Source organism: Capra hircus, assembly GCF_001704415.2.
Source record: "Capra hircus breed San Clemente chromosome X unlocalized genomic scaffold, ASM170441v1, whole genome shotgun sequence".
Taxonomy (NCBI): Eukaryota; Metazoa; Chordata; class Mammalia; order Artiodactyla; family Bovidae; genus Capra; species Capra hircus.
The window spans coordinates 60,587,890-60,604,678 of NW_017189516.1; the positions used below are offsets into that span (position 1 = coordinate 60,587,890).

The 16,789-nt window shown below is 46.9% G+C and overlaps 1 protein-coding gene across 5 annotated transcripts in view; it reads left to right on the forward strand.

The window, feature by feature from the left end:
• TBL1X (transducin beta like 1X-linked) overlaps nt 1–16,789 on the forward strand; it is a 266,324-nt gene that overhangs the window by 138,798 nt on the left and 110,737 nt on the right. For 3 of the 5 annotated variants that reach the window (XM_018043751.1, XM_018043752.1, XM_013976726.2), the window contains exon 3: nt 4,023–4,175. The exons of the other annotated variants lie outside the window; for them this stretch is intronic. The gene's annotated coding sequence lies outside the window, so the exon portion shown is untranslated. The remainder of the gene's footprint in view (nt 1–4,022; nt 4,176–16,789) is intronic. 5 annotated transcript variants of the gene reach the window in all.

Consider the following 16,789-nt stretch of genomic DNA (forward strand, 5'->3'; position numbering starts at 1 on the left):
CGCGCCCTCGAGCTCTTTGTGACACTTTCAAAGATGATAACATCTTTATTGCATTTCAGTCTCAGCGCTCCCATCATTCATTCATTCCGCAGATAGCCTTCATGTGCCGGTGAGGCTGTAAAAGTGCAGGGGCAGAGTGCAAGCTCAAATGACCTCTTTACGGTTATTTAAAGGCACGTCAGGAGAAGGCAGTGGCACCCCACTCCAGTACTCTTGCCTGGAAAATCCCATGGACTGAGGAGCCTGGTAGGCTGCAGTCCAAGGGGTTGCGAAGACTCAGACATGACTGAGCGACTTCACTTTCACTTTTCACTTTCATGCATTGGAGAAGGAAATGGCAGCCCACTCCAGTGTTCTTGCCTGGAGAATCCCAGGGCCAGGGCAGCCTGGTGGGCTGCCGTCGATGGGGTCGCACAGGACATGACTGAAGTGTCTTAGCAGCAGCAGCAGCAGCAGCAGATAGAAGAAAGGGCTTCCTTGGTGGCTGAGACTATAAAGAACCTGCCTGTCAGTGCAGAAGACCCAGGTCAGGAAGATTCCCCCTGGAGGAGGGCATGGCAACCCACTGCAATATCCCTGCCTGCAGAATCCCAGGGACAAGAGGAGCCAGGTGGGCTACACGGTCCACAGGGTGGGTCGCAGAGAGTCAGACAGGACTGAGCATATAGACAGAAGAAGTGAACCCCGGTGGGTAGGGAACTGAATTTTGTGAATTCTGCACCTGCAGGTTGACTTAATGAACATTTCAGAGGATCCTCAGAGTCAGGATTCTCCTGTTGTTTGCGTTTTCTAGAAAGGCAACTGCTGTGCAGAAAGAGGAGTGGGTTTCCAGGATAGGGAGCCGGACCTGGCCCAAGGTGGACCCCAAAGGATCTGACCCCCAGACCGGCTGCGTCAGCAGCCTTCATGTATAGAAGCCTTTGCACGTGGAAAGGCTGAATGGGAAGCCCTGACTTGCCCTAAATGCCACTGGTCTCTGTGGCATGAGGTTGGAGATATTGCCACCTTCACAGCTAGTGGCCATCATGCCACTGTCCAGCGCTTTGCCAGTATCTTCCCCCCCCACCCCAACTTTAATTTTTCTCCCATGGACGCTCATCTTCCTTGCCTTTTCAAGTTCAGCTAAGGCAGATAGCCAAAATTCCTAAGGGAGGAAAAGTGGAAAGTCAAAGAGAAATGAAAGAAAATGGCATTTTGAAGGATGGAAATGCAACTTGATAGGATCGCGTGTGTGTGTGTGTCTGTGTGTGTGCACGCGTGTGTTTCCTCCTGGGTTGCCAAGACCGAGGACTGCTGATGTGTCTGAAGATTTGGAGTGAGGCTTGCTCATAACCGTGAAAGAATTATTGGTGGTTTGGCCACAGTAACAGCTGTTGACCCAGATGGGGGTGGGTTTGGAAACCTGTGTGTGTGTGTGGATTTGCTGCCCAGAGACATGGGGCTTTATATAGGTGGCAACCACAGCCACTCCTGCACAGATTTCTTAACCATCATGGTTGAGCCGCTTTGCTGGAATAGTGAGACCCCTCTCTGGGCATTTCATCAGAAAGCAGCCATTAAAAAGAATGCATTTGAATCAGTTCTAACGAGGTGGGTGAAACTGGAGCCTATTATACAGAGTGAAGTAAGCCAGAAAGAGAAACACCAATACAGTATACTAACACATATATATGGAATTTAGAAAGATGGTAATGATAACCCTGTATGCAAGATAGCAAAAGAGACACAGATGTACAGAACAGTCTTTTGGACTCTGTGGGAGAGGGAGAGGGTGGGATGGTTTGGGAGAATAGCATTGAAACATGTATAATATCATATATGAAATGAATCACCAGTCCAGGTTCGATGCATGAGACAGGGTGCTCAGGGCTGGAGCACTGGGATGACCCTGAGGGATGGGATGGGGAGGGAGGTGGGAGCGGGGTTCAGGATGGGGAACACATGTACACCTGTGGCAGATTCCTGTCAATGTATGGCAAAACCAATACAATATTGTAAAGTAATTAGCCTCCAATTAAAATAAATAAATCAATTAGGAAAAAGAAATGAAGCACGTATACATGATTTTAAAAAATTTTGTCCACTATATATTGGATTATTTTCCACGTTTAACCTTTTCTTGATCCATGTCCCTTTTCTGTCTTGGAATTCCATCCCCATCACACTGAACTCAGTCACCTGTCTCCATGTTTCTTTGGGCCGGGGCGAGGTCTCGGACTTTGCTTGGTTTTGGTGGCTCTGTTTTGAGGGATACTGGCCACGACTTTCGTAGAACGTCTCTCACTTTGGGCTTGGCAGGTGTGTGCCCCGTGATGAGGCTGGGGTTGTGAGTTTGGGGAGCATAGACCACAGAGATGGGCCCTGTGGTCACGTTGCCTCCAGGGCGGGCACTTAGCGCTGATGAGCCTGCAGAGCTTGCCCTCTGCTCAGGGTGTGCGTTTGCAGAGTCTCTTCACTATCGAGTTACCGCTTTTCCCTCTCGTCTGTCCACACTTCTTTCAAAGCCCATGCTCACTGGTGTAGGGGGAGCAAGGTAAGCTTCACCTCCTGGAGGCTTTAGGTTAAACTGTTTGAATGCCAGGCTTCCCCAGTGGCTCAGCGATAAACAGCCTGCCAAGGCAAGAGATTCTGGTTCAATCCCTGGGTTGGGAAGATCCCCTGGAGAAGGAAATGGCAACTCACTCCAGTATTCATTTTTTTTTTAACTTTTGGGGCCTGCACCATGTGGCTTGTGGGATCTTATTTCCCCTGCCAAGAATCGAACCCGCGCCCCCTGCGTGGGAAGCACGGAGTCTGAACCCCTGGATAGCCAGGGCAGTCCCCCACTGCGGTCATCTTGCCTGAAAATCCCATGAACAGAGGGGGCCTGGCGGACGCTATAGTCCAAAGGGTCGCCAAAGGGTGGGATACGACAGCGTCTGCTGCTGCTAAGTCACTTCAGTCGTGTCCGATTCTGTGCGATCCCATAGATGGCAGCCCACCAGGCGTCGCCGTCCGTGGGATTCTCCCGGCAGGAACACTGGAGTGGGTTGCCGTTTCCTTCTCCAGTGCATGAAAGTGAAAAGTGAAAATGAAGTCGCCCAGTTGTGTCCGACTCCTAGCGACCCCATGGACTGCAGCCTACCAGGCTCCTCCGTCCGTGGGATTTTCCAGGCAGGAGTACTGGAGTCGGGTGCTATCGCCTTCTCCAACGATGGCGTCTAAACAGCAGCAAATTTAAACGCAGGTTTCTTCACTCGTCGCTTGATGGAAGGTAATTCAGCCTTGTTTTGGAATATGAGTCCAGTAATTCTAGTTTGGGGTCGTCTCTCCGTAATAAACTGTACCCATGATGCACCCTCTGCGGTTTCTGGGGTTGAGTCCCGTGAAGCACAGTGGTTCCCGAAGGAAAGCGTCTCTGCACAGAATCCATCTGCATGCTCACTGGCTTTTCTGAGATCTCTTCAGTCTTGTCCACTCCACCAGTGTTTTCATGATGCCTTTTTTTATTTTGGGCTGCGCTCTGCACCATGCACACAGCATGTGTGATCCGAGTTTCCCTGACAGGAGGTCAAACCCACATCCCCTGCGGTGGACACTCAGAGTCTTAACCAACGGACCTTCCGGAAGCCCCTCGTGGTCCATTTTTGTCTGACCACGTGTCTATTAGTCTGTAACAAAGCATCCAAAGTAGTTTTGGTAGAGGGAAAAAAAGACTGTCTTCCTAGCTGATAAGCATATGTAATATTTCGTTACATTTCATCGATGGAGTAAGAGGCCCCATCACATAAGTGGGTTTGGGGCCCCATCGACACCCTGGGGTATGAAGGCCCAGGGTACCTGGCTCAGGTGGAAAGGGCCCCTGGGGCGTCCACTGGATCACGGATTTCCAGGGCCTGGGGGTGGCTGTCAGCGCACCTACAGTCAGCCTTGGTGATTTCAGCGAGAAGGTCACTGGGAGGCCTTGTTAAAAGACCTTCTCCTTCACGTTATTTTTAGAAGCAGCAAATATCAACTGTAAATATTTAATGTTGTGTTTATAGACTCTGGCATCATAAAACTTCACAAGGTGACTCAGAGGAGGCTGATCACTGTGAACCCCCGAGGAGAAGGAATCTCCGCCCCTCCCCTGCCCCGCTGGTACACCGCACTGTGAAGAAAGCCATCGCTGACTTTCTTAGGAAAGAGGTGAACAGGTACATCACTGTCTTAATTCATCATCGGCATCCTCGGCAGATGAGGAATTTAGTCATTATTCCTGGCAGGCCAGTAGTTTCGGTCCCTCTTTTCTGATTTTTTAAAAGCAACGTGCTGCATAGCATGAGCAATTTGGGGAAAAGGAGGGAGAGAGAGAATCGAATCTGGAAACAAAATAAACACCTGAGCCCACCCCCGTCAGACTGTTGGTGCGTTTCCTCCCAGCTGCCTGTATTCCTGTGCATGAAACGTCAGGAGGTTCAGCTTTGTGACCCGGCTCTCCCAGCTTAACCTTACAGAGTGAGCCTTGTGATCATCGCCGACATTCATTGGAAACATTTTTCAGGCATCCATCCCGTCAAGTGCGTGTACCGTAATTGATTTCACACTTGTTGCCGTAGCTTCAGATTGCTTCCGATTTTTTTTTTTTTTTTTTTGCTTTGGGAGAGATGGCTGGGAATGGGGCTGTAGGGCTCTTGAGACCGATTACCAAATTGCTTTCCTTGAAAGGTTGTGGCAGTTGTTCCCTGTTGCCAGAGCCCAGGGTGGAGTGCGCTGGGGTGGGGGGTGGGGCCCTGCCTCTCAGACAGCTCAGGACATTGTGGTCAACTGAGAAGGGAATGCAGGCACTTTTTTTTGTTGTTTTTGGATTTCTTTGATTGAAAAAAAAAAATGAGGTGGAATATTTCATCCTGTCTGCCAGTCTTTTGCATTTTTTTTTTTTCTGTGAGTTGGATGTAAGTTGTTTTGCAAGCAATGGCTCGGGTTCTGTTTAGGGTTACACTCTCTGGGTTCCACGTGAATGCCAGCTGTTTTAATAAAGACTGCACTGTCAGAGTTTCAGCTACACGGGCCGTTTCTGGCATTTACCGGGAAGTTGAGTCTCCCGATTGGAGCCAGACTCTGAGTCTGCATATTGGGGCTGCGTCTTAAACAGGAGTTGAGTCCAGAAAGCAGGAAGGCAGGTCAGCACATGAACTTATTACTGAGATTATACCAAAATACGTTCTTTGCTCATTAACTCTTCGGCCCTTTCTTTAAAGCTGGGGGGGAGGGGTGTGTGTGCGCCGTGACTGCTCATGGGTGAGAATTGATGCCTTTGAATATCACTGCTCTACATGGATTCAGCGCACCTCACGATTCCTAGTGTGTTTATCAGAAGACGATGTTTTTACAGAATGACGTCTGTAGGAACAGCGCAGATTCTTAGGTTAGCCCGCAAAAAACCTTAAAATATTTATAATTATCAATAGGCCAGCTTGCAGTTTGCTTCTGCTTGTCATTAGCCCAAGTTTGTTTCCCAAGGGTGTGTGTCCAGGTGTGGATGAGTGTGTATGGGTGACATGTTTTGTTGTGCAAATGAATTGATCGAATGTCTCTGCTGTGTCTTTGAAGCACGGTGCTGTTTCTTGGCACACTAGGGACGGGGGGGGGGGGCGATTGTTTGTTTTCTGTGTTGCTCTGAAGTCATCAGTGAGATGTCTCTGCGTTTGCTGTTACTTCTCTCTCCTTTCGCTGTTGTATAACATCACACATTTGGAAAGCTTTGCAAAGATCTATTTCAGTTCCTCCTTTCTTTTTTTTTTTTTTTTCGTTTCCAAATCTGGAAAGGAAAGGCGAGGGAAAAGATGATACAGCAATGATCAGTAGAAGCACTCCCCTGACGGTCAGGTGGTTAAGACTCGGCACTGCCATCGCAGGGGTTGCTGGTTTGCTCCCTGGTCAGGGTCCTAAAATCCTGCGTGCCTGTGGATGTGACCGCAAAAAAAAAATTCATCGATAGACTATTAAAAAACAAATGTGATGATTTTGGGATACGGTTCTTGTCACCTTGTAGCTTAACGGCTTTCGCTTCTCAATCACGTGTGAATGTTTTCACTCTAGATCATGTTCAGTAGGTGAGCCATGAATCATTTCCTGCCAGATTTCAAGCGATGAGGTAATGAGTGCGTGGAGAAATGACCTTATTTCTGTAATAACATGCGTCTTCTCAGGTCTCAGGGTTCTTTTTCCTCTCAGTTTGTTACTGCTGCACACTAGGAGTTGCCGTGTTTCTACCTGTCTACGTGGATCCTACCTACTAGGACTTTTCTTGTTTCTCCATTCTGTGTGATTACGCACAGAAATGAGGGATGGGGAGAGGACTCACTCCCAGGTTCCCTTCCCCACGGTGGCTAGAGGTCAGAGATGCTCAGTTTGAACTCCACTTCCCAGATACGTGCACAGTACCGGTTCCAGCTGTGGGCAAACAGTTCCAGCTGTGGGCAAACGGAAGCCGTATTCCCTTCACCCAAGTAGTAAAAATAGAAAGCTCTCCTGTACTATCGCACCATTGCTGCAAAATAAACTCCTTCTCCTTAACACCAACCTGGGCTTGCCTGGTGGCTCAGCAGTAAAGGATCAGCCTTCCAGGGCAGGAGACTCGGCTTCGATCCCTGGGTCGGGAAGATAACCCTGGAGAAAGAAATGGAAACCCCCTTCAGTGTTCTTGCCTGGAGAATCCCGTGGACAGAGGAGTCTGGTGGGCTACAGTCCCTGAGGTTGCGAGAGTGTGGAATACGACTCAGGAGACTCAGAGGCTAGAAAGCAACTCAGTGGCCAAGCAACTCAACCAATCCATATCTGGATGGTGTTTTTCTTCTTTTTTTTTTTTTTTATTGTTAACTCAAAGTAGAACTCAGAGAGATAATAAAGGGCCTCTTGCAAAAGGAGGCCGTCGAGTGTTCAGTTTGTCGTCACTGATGAGATGCACACAGCTCCCTGTGCTGGGAGCCGAAGCATCTCTAGCTGTGGGTTCTCCAGCGCTTTGAGTGGGCGAGGCTGAATTAAACTTTCAAAGTGACAGCTGACAGTGTAAGGGGCAGGAAGCCTTGTCTAACAGGAGGTTTAATATAACAATAAGAGCAAGAGAAACTATCTGTAGTCCTGGCTAAAATATCTGTTCAGCAGCACCCCTTCGTTTTAAACAGAATGTGTTCAAGCTCAGTCGTGTCCGATTCTTTGTAACCCTTTGGATTGTAGCCCGCCAGGGTCCTCTGCCCATGGGATTCTCTAGGCAAGAATACTGGAGTGGGTTGCCATTTCCTGGTCCTGATCCAGAGGATTGAACCCACTGAACCCGTGTCTCCTGTGTCTCCTGCGTTTACAGGCGGATTCTTTACCCGCTGAGCCATCAGGGAAGCGCATCTTAAACACGGTCGCACTGAAATTTGAGCTGTACTGTTGACTGTGGTACAGAGTCCATTGTAGCATCGTCACCCTTGGTCTCCCATGGCAACCTGCTAGGAAGAGGGGTGCAGCTCTGGTGACGTCACCCCCCAGGCTATAGATGAGAGAGGCTCAGCCAGACGGGATCCACACCCAGTGCTCTGCAGTGAGCCCTGGAGTTCACCGCGAACCTTGCTGTCTGCTGGGCCAGGTGGCTCTGAAACCGGAAGGTGTAACAGTACACACTCAGATGTGAGGTCAGTGTTTGCCCACAAAGCGAGCAACCTGCCAGGGACTGTGGTTCTTTCTGAGACCCACAACCCTTTCAGGTGTCGTAACAGAGCTTGTGATAAAATCCCTATATTTAAAAATCCTCCAACAGAAAGTTGCTTTTTTTCCTAGAGAAAGGTGGTCTGCATTTAGAACAATTTGTGATTATTAATCTGTCTTGAATTGGTCACGGGATAAAAAAATGATGTGATGGGCATCTAAGTAAAATTTTTCAGTAGACACAAAAGGAGCTTTGTAAAAAATGCTATGGTTTCATCTTGCTGACTATTAGCAACACATTTTAGAGCCTGCAGGCACCATAGAAACTGGGTTTTTGCACTCTCCAAATAGAAGTAGAATGCAAACCATAAGTTTAATTTAAGGTTTTCTAGTAGCCACAGTAGAGAAGTAAAAAGAAATCATAAATTATTTTTGCAATATGTATCTAAATATATGCTGCTGCTGCTAAGTCACTTCAGTCGTGTCTGACTCTGTGCGACCCCATAGACGGCAGTCCACCAGGCTCCCCTGTCCCAGGGATTCCCCCCAGGCAAGAATACTGGAGTGGGTTGCCATCTCCTTCTTCAATACATGCACACATGCTTAGGTGCTTCAGTTGTGTCTGACTCTGTGCAGCCCCATGGACAACAGCCCACCAGGCTCCTCCATCCAAAGAATTCTCCAGGCAAGAATACTGGAGTGGGTTGCCATTTCCTTCTCCAAAATCTATGCTAGATTAATATTATTTGAAACATTAAAAAAAAATCAATCTCTCAGTCATGTCCCAGCTCTTTGGGACACTGTGGACTGTAGCCTGCCAGACTTCTCTGTCCATGGGATTGTCCAGGCAAGAATACTGGAGTGGGTTGCCATTCCCTTCTCCAGGGGATCTTTCCGCACCAGGGATTGAACCCAGGTCTCTTGCATTGCAGGCAAATCTAACCATTTGAGCCACCAGGGAAGCCCATTATTTGCAACATATGTATTAATATATAATAATTCAATAATCTAGTCAACTCACTATCCAAAATAGTATCATGTCAACCAGTTACTCATATTTTAAAAATCATCCAAGACATATTTTATGTTCTTTCCATTTCTGTACTAAATCTGCAAAATCCAGCATAGAATTTAAACCTGCAGCCCTTCTCACTTTGGACTCATGGCTTTGGTCAGTCCGGTCTGAGACCCCAAATTCCAGTGTCTATGTAAAAATATGAAAATAAATGTGCATTATGAAAAATTATTTTCTATCAGGAAGTTACACTATTTTGAGAAAGGGATAGTTTCAAAGTTGGACGGTTTGTTTGATTTTCTTTTTAATTTATTTGAAATTTGTTAAGGGAAAAAAAAGTTGCGGGTGCATAATTTAAGAATTTGCATGTGGACCAATTACAGAGGAATCGTGTGGCCTGGAATTGTCCCCACGTCCTTCTGTCCTGCAGACCACAATCATTTTCGCTGCTGCAGGCTTCTTAGCAGCCATGCTGACCTGCACCATCCAGTATAGGGGTCACAAGCCTTGTAGACCCAAGAAGCACCCTCAAATATGGCTAGCGTTCCTGAGGATCCGATTTAGAGATTTTATTTCCTTATTGATTTAAATTTCGATCCTTGGTTCAGCTGTTCCATAAGTTTTATGTTGGGAATCACATGGGTATGTGTATCTGTGTTTTCAGTGTACAGAATACATCTTCTGAACTATAATAGCAGTGGTCTGTTTCCTTTGAAAATTCCGTTTCCTAATTAAGATGTGACGCAAGTAGAAAATACATAGACTTTGGGAATTTTAGAGATTTTGTAGGTAAAAGGAATGTCGAAGATCTCAATAATTTTTTTAAAAAGGCCAGTGTGATGTACAGTTGAAATGATGCTATTTGGGATATGCTGAGTTAAGTTTAAATATGTTGTGAAAATTACTTTGCATTTAGACATTCTTTAATTGGATGTAAGCTCACCTCACATTCTGTTGGGCCATCCACATCGCATTTCTGTTGGACCATCCACGTCTCCCATCAGAGCTCTCGCACCACAGACGAAAGCAGCAGTGCTTGAGATCACAGGCGGTGGGTGGGTTGTGACATCCCCGTCTGAACACGGGCCCTGCTTCCGCTGTTGGCCTTTGTAAAGCGTTCTGTCCGCCCAGGTGAGTCAGTGTGAGGATTTGTGTGGCTCACTGAGAGATGTGTTCATGCGTGGCCACCTCCCCTTACCTCTGCCGGATGTGTGGGTTACTGACCACAAAAGGCAGTGCTGACGTGGAAGGGAACGAGGTCCTCAGTCTGCACTGGTTTTCTGACCCCTCGGCCTCTCGCGTGAGATAAAGGTGGTTGGTTCTTCCCAGTGTGCACTTGAAAGAAAAGGTCTCAGAGGTTGAATTGGGCTTCCCAGGTGGCTCTAGTGATAAAGAACCCCCCTGCCTTTGCAGGAGATGCCAGTTCGATCCCTGGCTTGGGAAGATCCCTTGGAGAAGGAACTGGCAACCCGCTCCAGTATTCTTGCAATCCTGGAGAATCCCACGGACAGAGGAGCCTGGCAGCCTATAAGTTCAGGGGTCCCCAAGAGTCTCACAGACTGCTGTGCGCACGCTTTGAAACTCATACAGGTTCAAAGCCAGAAAGTCATAAGCTCAGGGCTGCCTCTAACTGATGCCTCCTCTGACGAAAGGGATTTTCTTCAGGCTTTATTTATGTGGTAGAACACCCTAGGGTGCCCGTCAATTAACATCAGTTCCAAAGCACGCTGTGAGCCTTAGGTTTCTGACCAGGAAATCTTTAGTAGCTGTAGTTTTTAATTTCCTCACTTCCTCTTCCCTGCTGATGCATGTCTCTGTGTTATAAGAGGCCAGGAAGCAGCTTCTAACCTTTCTGCAAGGTGATTTGGCAGTGACGGGGCAAGTCATTGAAGTCAGCTGAGATGTAACTTTCTGTGGCTTTGGAAGGGGTGATGGACCTCTCATTCCATGAAGCACTGCCTCACAGTAGGCGCCCCGAAGTTCTGTCCTCCTCTGTGTCTGGAATGGCTGCGCCAGCTCCTGCCCTCATATCACGTCCCTGAGTAGGAGTGAGGAGGGGGGTTTCATTGCCTTTAAGAGCACAGACTAGAGATTTCGTATTTGACTTCTGCTCGTAGCCGTTGGCCAGAACTGGGTTACAAGGGAAAGCTTGTCCTTTTGAGAGGGGTGTGACCATGTGCCCACACAGAATCCAGGTGTCCTGTTCTCAAAGGGGGAGGGATGGAAGTGGATAACGGTTCAGTTCAGTTCAGTCACTCAGTCGTGTCCGACTCTTTGTGACCCCATGAATCGCAGCACGCCAGGCCTCCCCGTCCATCACCAACTCCCGGAGTTCACCCAGACTCACGTCCATCAAGTCAGTGATGCCATCCAGCCATCGCATCCTCAGTCGCCCCCTTCTCCTCCTGCCCCCAATCCCTCCCAGCATCAGAGTCTTTTCCAATGAGTCAACTCTTCGCATGAGGTGGCCAAAGTACTGCAGCTTCAGCTTTAGCTTCATTCCTTCCAAAGAAATCCCAGGGTTGATCTCCTTCAGAATGGACTGGTTGGATCTCCTTGCAGTCCAAGGGACTCTCAAGAGTCTTCTCCAACACCACAGCTCAAATGCATCAATTCTTCGGCGCTCAGCCTTCTTCACAGTCCAACTCTCACATCCATACATGACCACAGGAAAAACCATAGCCGTGACTAGACGGACCTTAGTAAGCAAAGTAATGTCTCTGATTTTGAATATACTGTCTAAGTTGGTCATAACTTTTCTTCCAAGGAGTAAGCGTCTTTTAATTTCATGGCTGCAGTCACCATCTGCAGTGATTTTGGAGCCCCCCAAAATAAAGTCTGCCACTGTTTCCACTGTTTCCCCATCTATTTCCCATGAAGTGATGGGACGGGATGCCATGATCTTCGTTTTCTGAATGTTGAGCTTTAAGCCGACTTTTTCACTCTCCTCCTTCACTTTCATCAAGAGGCTTTTTAGCTCCTCTTCACTTTCTGCCATAAGGGTGGTGTCATCTGCATATCTGAGGTTATTGATATTTCTCCCGGCAATCTTGATTCCAGCTTGTGTTTCTTGGATAATGATAGTCTAGCAGATTCTACCTTCGACCCGGTCTTCACTCTAGTGGGAACAAGGCGTTGCTAAAACAACCACGTGTTCAATGCAGAATTCTAGACTGTGGGACGAGGATGGGTATATGGCACAGCAACGGCTCCTGCAGAGAGCTTCTGGGTTCCATCTTCTGCTCAGCTGTGTGTTTCCCTTCTTCCCCACCACTTACTCTGAGTTTTAGCCAGGTGACCAGGAACCTCTTTCTTTGTGCACCAAGTGGGAATATGATCTCCCCTGAGTTTATAGTGGTTGCATGAAGTAATAAAGATGAAAGGGCACGCCTTTGTGGCCTTCCTTGTACCTCGGTCATGGTCTAATGTGCTGTTTGTTGGGAGTTATCTTTCTACACAAAGCCTGTGTGGTTTGTAGCACAGGCTTCTGGTACAAAAGTGGCTTAGGCATCTGTCTCCACGGTCCTTATGCACCGCGTAGCACTTTGCGTAATATTTGCACATGAAGTTCTTGATGAACTTGTATGCCTCTTGGGTCATTTGCGCTCACTCCATCTCTCAGATTGAATGCATTCACCTAACCAGTAAATAATGTTTCTAGAGCGCCTACTACCTGTCTCAGGAATTCTTCTAGATGCAGAGAATCTTACAGTGAACAAATTAGACAGAATGCGTACATCCTGGTGGATAACAGTATGTGTTGGGCATGACACATTGGGTGTTGTTATTTAGTCGTGTCTGACTCTTTTTTGCCACCCCATGGACGGTAGCCCACCAGGCTCCTCTGTCTGTGATTTCCCAGGCAAGAATACTGCTGCTGCTGCTGCTAAGTCACTTCAGTCTTGTCCGACTCTGTACGACCCTATAGACGGCAGCCCACCAGGCTCCTCCATCCATGGGATTTTCCAGGCAAGAGTAGTGCAGTGGGTTGCCATTTCCTTCTCCAGAGGGATCTTCCCAGCTCAAGGTTTCAACCCTGCTTTGGCAGGCGGATTCTTTCCCACTGAGCCACCTGGGAAGCCTGCATTTGGTGCTTTGGTGTCAAACATGTGTGTGTGTGAAATCACTTTGATATTTGCAACATACATTGTGCTTCATAATTTTTAAATATCGGCAGTATTTACTAGAGAGCAGATTCTAGCAAACATACACACATCCCCACCCACTGAAAAGAAATAGAGTAGAAATGTTGAGTATTCATTGCATGTTTTTTTAAATGTGAATATGGTGTGTTTGGATTATTTGTTCATAATTTTTCAGCCATGTAAATAGAAAATGAAAGTTCATTTAACTTCTTTCTATGTTTTCAACAAATATGTAAACTATTATTATCTCCCTTTATATTAATATAATAGTACTTGAGTTGGGAGAAAAAAACAAAACCACAGCACTCTTGAGTGGACCTTTGCCAATCAGAAAGGTTGTAAGGAAAAATTGATTCCTCCTGGGGTTTTTTTTTTTTTTTTAAATAGAAATTAGCACACATGATTTTCCCTGAGCATGTCTCTTTTAAGCTACTGAGAAATTTTTGGTCATGCAGGCTGAATGGAGTGGATAGTGGTTTAGAGGAGAATTGAACTGATTAATAAGAAGCCCCTGATTTTGTTTTAATCACATACGCTGAGACAGTAAGGAAAATTCACACTATGTTTTCTTACAGTGGTAGTGTTATTAAAATGTATGCAGATGGAATGCGTTTATGTATTACTGGGCCTTTCCTGCAGTTTTGCTTTCCAGGGCTCTTGGTAAATCATTACAATTATTTTTATCCAGGGTATCGGTTCTCAGTGCTCCTCTTGACCTGACACCGTGAATTTTCTGTTCCGCGAAAATCATATTGTTGAATGGAGGCTTGTGCCCTGTAGAAATTAAGAAGAGATAAATGCAGAGAGAGCTAGCTGTGTGAGGCCCTCTGTGTGTGATGATGGATTTCCTTGCGTTTAGGGTGGACTTTTACCTCCCTTGTGTGGACAGAGGAGCAGAGCCATTTATCACGAGTGCTTAAATGTGGACTTCATCTGTGTGACCCCATGTTTGACTCATTGAGCCTTTAAAATCTGGTAGGAATAATGCAATGCAGGGGCGGGGGGGAGACAGCACAGATAAGCTACAAGACACTGTATTTTTTTAAAATTATTATTATTATTTGACCGACCTGGGACTGACTATGTTGGATGTGCGAGGTCTGGGAGGTGCAGCTTTTCGTGGTAGACGCTCTGATCAGATAGCGTTCATGATGGCTGGGGTGCGGCATTTGAAATAGATGCCTTGTGAATTCTCAGCCTGTTGATGCCCAAATGATCATCGTGGTCTTCCATTTCTCGCCTGCCCGCTCCGTCCTTTCCACAAAGCTTTGCCCTGATCATAGACCTGGGTTCTCTGCTCAAAACAGGACCACGTACAGAATGTCTTCTCCCTGGAGCAGAAGGTTAGCTTCGTTGCCTTCTAGAAGCTTCAGAGCATCCTTCCGTTTTGGCCTGCTGGGTTTTTTTTTCCCCCCATCTGGATGAAGCTGATGCTCTAAATGTTTGGAGTAAAAGATGGTACATCGATGGTGGAATTATCTGACCTAGAATTCGTCAAGTTGACTGGCGTTATCTCCAGTGTTTTTAAGTCTGTTAAGTTTGGGGAGAAGGTAGACGTCTCCCATTGAGAATTAACCTGTGGAGACTGAAGGAGAGTTATCTTTGTGAGGTAGTTGCTTCCGAAGAGAGGCATGTTGATCTCCCTGGTGGTCCAGTGGCTGAGAGTCGCTGCTCTGGATGCAGGCGGACCCGGGTTCAATCCCTGGTAAGGGAGCTAGGTACCACACGCCACCACTGAATTCAGGTGCCGCAGCGAAAGTTCTCGTGAGCAGCAACAAAAGCCCCATGTGCCCTGAGACTTGGTGCAAACAAATAAGCAAGAATAAAAATAAATATTAGGAAAAAGGTGTCAAAGGTGTCTGAATTGCCGGTTCATAACGACTTATTCCCAGCAGCTGTCCATTACGACGTGAAGACTCTTTGAATGCTGGAAAGACAGAAGCAAGACTGAGTTATTACAAAAATGAAACTATCTTATGGACAATCTAGAAACAACGGGGTGAGGATAAAAAGGTACAACTTGTATAAACTGTGGAAACTGGCTGGCTCCAGGAAGAGGAGATAAATTCCCCGGGTACATAAGGGGATAGAATGGGTTTCTGAACCTTGGTGCCTTTGACATTTGGAGTTGAAGACTCTTGAGAGTCCCTTTCACTGCACGGAAATCTAACCAGTCCATCCTAAAGGAAATCAGTCCTGAATGTTCATTGGAAGGATGGAAGGACTGATGCTGAAGCTGAAACTCCAATCCTTTGGCCACCTCATGCGAAGAACTGACTCACTGGAAAAGACCCTGATGCTGGGAAAGATCGAAGGCGGGAGGAGAAGGGGACGACAGAGGATGAGATGGTTGGATGGCGTCACCAACTCGATGGACATGAGTTTAAGTAAACTCCGGGAGTTGGTGATGGACAGGGAAGTCTAGCATGCTGCGGTCTGTGGGGTCGCAAAGAGTCTGACATGGCTGAGCGACTGAACTGAACTGGATTTTGGGGGAAGCCTCTCAGGAGTCTTCTCCAGTACCACAGTTCGCAGGCATCAGTTCTTTGGCGCTCTGCTTTGTTTACAGTCCGGCTCTCGGAACGACTGGGCAACTGAACAGCGACACCAATTTTTGATGGTAGGAGCTGTTCTCTGCGTTGTGGGGTGTGGAACAGCATCCTGGGTCTCTCTCTCCCAACAGCTCAAGCAACCAAACATGTCTCCACATATTGGCGGATATCCCCCCACCCTGAGTGCTTGGCAACATCACCCCCAGTGAGAGCTACCACAATAGGTAGGTCAGTGCAGACAGATGGGAGGATCTTAGCTCTTGCATTGGGGGGAGGGGGGGCTTCTGAAATGAAAGAAACCATGAGAGGGTACTAATGTAAGTTGTTTTTAAAAAATGTTTTCAGGTTAATCCCTTGCAGCCTTTTTTATTGTAAATACATTTTTTAAGGAGGCTATGTTACATCGGCTAGTACTTTAATTTGAATAGTAGTTGCAAAGTCATTCTATATATATTGAGTGAATTAGAGCTGGATTAGTTACATCATAGGGACTCAAATCTTTGAGGATAAATTCAAATCCCTATGTCAAACACAACTGATAATTTTAAATGAAAAACCTTTTATAAATATATTTGAACAGACCTAATCTTATAATAAATCATACACTTTCAAGGTGACAAGGCAAAATGCAGGGTTAAGTAAGTCAGAAGGAGAAAAACAAATATTGTATACTAATGGCTTTCCCGGTGGCTCAGCTGGTAAAGAATCCGCCTGCAATGCGGGAGACCCCGGTTCAGTTCCTGGAACTGGAAGACCTCCTAGAGAAGGGATAAGCTACCCCTTCCAGGATTCTTGGGCTTCCCTGGTGGCTCAGCTGGTAAAAAATCTGCCTGCAATGTGGGAGACCCTGGTTCGATTCCTGGGTCTGGAAGACCTCCTGGAGAAGGGATAGGCTACCCACTCCAGGATTCTTGGGCTTCCCTGGTGGCTCAGCTGGTAAAGAATCCGCCTGCAGTGCGGGAGACGTAGGTTTGATCCCTGGGTTGGGAAGATCCCTTGGAGGAGGGAAAGGCTACCCACCCCAGTATTCTGACCTGGAGAATTCCATGGACTGTCTAGTCCATGGGGTCATAAAGAATCGGACATGACTGAGCGGCTGAGCACACACAACACATATATATGGGATCGACAAAGATAGTACTGATGAAGTGATTTGCAACAATGGCAGCACAGACGTAGAGTAACATGATGACGTAGGTTCTTTCATGGTGATGCCCACAACATACCCCGGGGCCCAGGCAAGCAACCAACGAACCATTCCTTTTGAGGCCCAGAAGGCTTTGACTTAACCATCTCCTGGGGAGATAAATTTAAGCCAGTGAAGGCAGAAGTGGAGATACGGTGAGCGATTCGATCAAAAGGATCAGCAGGATGTATCCTTTTTTTTTAAATTTATCTTATTCATGGGTATATATCTCACTTCA